This window comes from Myotis lucifugus, unplaced genomic scaffold (genome assembly GCF_000147115.1).
Source record: "Myotis lucifugus unplaced genomic scaffold, Myoluc2.0 scaffold_7, whole genome shotgun sequence".
NCBI lineage: Eukaryota > Metazoa > Chordata > Mammalia > Chiroptera > Vespertilionidae > Myotis > Myotis lucifugus.
This window is the reverse complement of record NW_005871055.1, coordinates 17447306-17451912: the sequence shown is the minus strand read 5'-3', so window position 1 is coordinate 17451912 and position 4607 is coordinate 17447306. Positions and strand designations below refer to the sequence as shown.

Sequence of the window (4607 nt, the reverse complement as noted above, 5' to 3'; positions counted from 1 at the left end):
AGGTAATGTAAACATCTAGCACAAAGAAGTCACTCAGTAATTAGTGGTTATATTTTAACTACAGGCCCGGTGCATGAAATTTGTGCACTGGGGGGTGGGGTTCCCTCAGCCCAGCCTGCCCTTCTCACAGTCCGGGAGCCCTCAGTGGATGTCCTACTGACTGCCACAGTCTGACAGCAGAGGCTCGGAGCAGGCGTCCTGTGTGTGTGTGTGTGTGTGTGTGTGTGTATGTGTGTGTATGTGTCCGCTGGGTGCCTGCCCCCAGCCTCAGTGGAGGCTCAGAGCAGGCGCTGTATGTGTGTGTGTGAGTGTGTGTGTGTGTGTGTGTGTGTGTGTCTGCTGGGGGCCTGCCACCAGCCACACCATGGAGTCTTGGAGCAGGCGCCCCTCTGTGTTGATCTCTCAGGCTCCTGGCCTCCACTGCATGTTTTTCTCTCCCTTGAGCTGTGGCCAGGGTGGGGTGCTGCCTGCAGGCTGCACTTTCCTGCTCATGGATCACCGGATCACTTCAGACACCAAGGGGCAGGCCCTGCTGGGTGCTGCCTGTGGGGAACTTTCCTGCTCTGGGATCGCCATGGCATCCCAAGAGCAGGCCCACCTAGGGCAGGCCGCTCTCCCGCACTTTGCCTGCTCCTGGGATCGCCATGGGATCCCAAGGAGCAGGCCCACCTGGGGCCCGCCACCCTCCGCACTTGCCTGCTCTGGGATCACAATGGGGTCCCAGCTGGCAGCGGGGCTTATGTGGCACACGGGGGTCCCGGCTGGGGGTGGGGCTTAGGTGACGCGATCGCGCTGCCTAAGCCCGGCGTCCTTGGCCGCACCTGGCCTGGATGGCATCTGGCGCTGGCCAGCTAAATCTGCACCAAAGATAAATCTGCACTGAGTTTATCTGAACAAAAATGATAAATCTATCATCTTGTACCTGTAACTGAGGACTAGGCAGAACCAACCAAAACTTCCAAATGACCTCAAGATGAAGGATTACATTCCCTGTACTTTTCTGCTCCTAACTCTTGGCAGTTTATTCCAATGCACCTCTCTGGGGAAAACCTGCAATGGTTCTTGCCAAAATCAGGAGTAAGGTCCTTCTATAGCAGTGGTTCTCAACCTTCCTGGTGCTGCAACCCTTTAATACAGTTCCTCATGTTGCGGTGATCCCCAATTTCATTGTTACAAATTAAACATAATTAAAGCATAGTGATTAATCACAAAACAATATGTAATTATATATGTGTTTTCCGATGGTCTTAGGTGACCCCTGTGAAAGGGCCATTCGGCCCCCAAAGGGATCGCGACCCACAGGTTGAGAACTGCTGTTCTACAGGCTAAATATAATTTTGGTTATTTAAAGAGGAGTGATAAGGCAGATATGTCATGATCTAAGAGGCCTAGAGACTAGTCAAGGGGTGCATGCAATTTTACTTCCTAAAAAAAAAAATTATCACTTTGGCTTCACCACATGCTTGTAAGTTTTCTTTTTCAAGTGGTTGGGTAGATAGGGCTCTTTTATTTTTTTAGAGAGAGTGGAAGGAGGAAGGAAGGCGAGAGAGAGAGAAACATTTATGTGAGATAGACACATTGATCGGTTGCCTCCTTTTCAGAGAGTAAACTTAGCAAATTTTGTTGGCATCTGCTTCACTTCTATTTGAAAGTAAGCAAATTTTTGGCCCATTTTTCTTTTATTTTTTATCCACTAAGCCAAACAGGATAGGGCTCTTTTATTTTTTTAGAGAGAGTGGAAGGAGGAAGGAAGGAGAGAGAGAGAGAAACATTTATGTGAGATAGACACATCGATCGGTTGCCTCCTGCACAGGCCCCTACCCGGGCTGGGATCAGGCCTGCAACCCAGGTACATGCCCTTGACAGGGAGTAGAACCTGGACCCTTCAGTCCACGGGCTGATGCTCCAACCACTGAGCCAAACCTGCCAGGGCTGGCCCTTTTTTTTCCTTATAATTTACTCTCAGATTGGCAGTGATAGTGTCCAGTTATAATTCCATTTCTTTATTTGAGACAAAACGAATGGGCAAATCCTTCTCCCAACTTTATAACATTAAGTAGTAAGCTAGAAAAAAATTTGAACAGAGATTTTCCACAGGAACATTATATTATGTCACATTTCTTTTGGGAAACTATATGAAAATTATCTTTCTGAAATACCGTAATTGTGCATAAATCATGGTGCAAATAATGAGAATGGTAGCTTAATGCATCCCAAGAGAGGAACAAAGTGTGAAATTTATGGTAAATTGTGGCAGAAGTAATGTTCTGTGCTCAATATATCTTTCCTCTATCTCTTCGATACAAGTGTATTTCTTCCAGCCTCCTCTGTTGTTAGTGAAATCATATAACTAAGTTTTGAACAATGGAAAACAGTGTCCAGTGATGGGCACCATTTCCACTCCTATTCCACTCCTCTGCACTTTATTCGCTCATTGGCCAGTTTAATGCAGAGAATCCAATGGAGAGCACAGAGGTTCTAGGGGACAGTTGAAACACTAGATGGAATTAACCTGAGTCCCTTCTTCTTCACCCTTATAGCTTTCCCCACACAGCACCCACCCCCCCCAAAGCAAATAAGGTAATTTATTTGGGAGATGACCTCATGGATCAGCAGAGATGGACTGAGGAAAGTAAAACAGGGGAGGAAGTAAAGTCAAAGGAAGAGGGTGTTATGGAGGTCACTTCTGTGGGCAACTGGGGTTTGATACCTCTGTAAGTCTACCTCTGAAGAAAGTACAGAAGATTTTTTTGAATTGGCTACCAAAGGGATAGGGAGAAACATTCTTCCACCAGCTCCCACACTCTATTAGCTAACGACTTCCCCTGAAGATGGTACTTCACATACACACACACACACACACACACACACACACACACACACACACACCATTCTGTAAAGAGCCTGAATGCTGAACAGGATCCTGCTGGTGCCCATTCCATCAAAGCCCAACAACCCTACCATTTTTTTCTTTCTTATCCATCATTCATTTCCTTATCCATCTATTCATCCATTCTTTTATAAACTAGGTAATACTGGGTTTGTACTTTTTATATTAAATTTTCACACAATATTAAAATATCCCAGGATAATAAAGACAACTTTATTAATAAAAATAATAGAAATAATAACTATAATTTATCAGAGAGGTTGATGCATTGCAGAGAAGTATCTTTCACATAAAAAGCAAACGGCACTTCATTAAAATGCCATGGATTCTCAAGTTCAATGAGGAGGCAAACAGTTTTTTGACTGATAGACAGTTTTTTGCCCTTTTTCAGTTGGCATATGCATTGCTTCAAAAAGAAAATCCAGAAATTCAAATACTAAGGTGCCATTATATGTCCGGGGCTCCTTCAACCAATTGTACCAGTCAAAAATATGTGCTTTCTGAATGACTTCTATTACCAGAGTAAATTTTCTTCTAATTTTTATTTTTACTTTAAAATTGTTTCCTTTCTAAATTGTATTATTTTCTTTTTCTTATGGTAAATCTATTAATTACATTGCAATAAAAAAGGAGGACCTTTGCAATAACATATTGCAAAAATGAAGGCAAAGTACAGCTGTAATGCACTATAACATGTTTTGTTAGTCATGTGAGGTACTTTAGCTCATGACCTAAGTATCCTAGATAGACTTCTTCATCTGTTGGGTATGAACTGGCACTGCTAGTATCCCTGGCTCTAAGAAGAGTCTCAGGATGGCAAGCATGTGATAATGGATATGTGGGTGCCATAAATCAGAGAGCACGAAGGTTCTTCTTCCACTGTTCTCTTAGCCATTGGGCCATGCAACAGCACCCATCCAAATGGAGTAAGAGCACAATATTCCTGGATAAAAAGGACTGGAAGGTAGGAGCAGCTCATACCTGGTGCTTTTATATTCGATATGACATATATTGTTATTTATGTTTTTACACATGCTTATATCTGTGTATGCACAATCCAGATCAAGATATAGAACATTTCAACAAATACAGATACAACAAATACAGATACTACACTTGATCTTAGCCAAAAGGCCAAGAAGTGATAATATTCACATAAATTAAATCATATAGCATATTTTTTTGTGTGTGTGTTACTTATTTTACTCATCATATATCTGCAAAATTTATCCACTTGTTATATGTAGCAATAGGTTGTTACTTTTTATTGCTATGTAGTATTCCATTGCATCAATATTAGGGAAGTCTTCATGGGAATGTTAGCAATGCAGTGCCACATAGCCTCTTGCTTGGTTTAATTTCATGTTGTTGACATCTTGAAATTCTTGATAATTTCTTAACAAGGCAGCTGAATTTTCATTTTGCACTGAATCCTGTAATTATGATGATAGTCATGATAAATATATCTCAATTTATTTGTGCATTGTACTATTGATGAATGTTTGGGTGTTTTCATATTTAGCTCATAAGAATTATATTGCTAAGCCAGTCAGAGAAATATAAATATCACATGATCTCACTCATATGTGGGATATAATGTTCAATATAAACTGATGAACAAAAATAGATCCAGAGACAAAGGGCAGGGGAGGTGGGGGTTAGAGATTAACCAAAGGTCTTGTATGCATGCATATTAGCATAACCAATGGACAGGGAC

The 4607-nt window shown here is 42.1% G+C and overlaps 1 pseudogene; it reads right to left on the bottom strand.

The window, feature by feature from the left end:
* Positions 1–3901: 3901 nt before the first annotated feature.
* LOC111824708 lies at positions 3902–4036 on the bottom strand (annotated as a pseudogene).
* Positions 4037–4607: the final 571 nt, after the last annotated feature.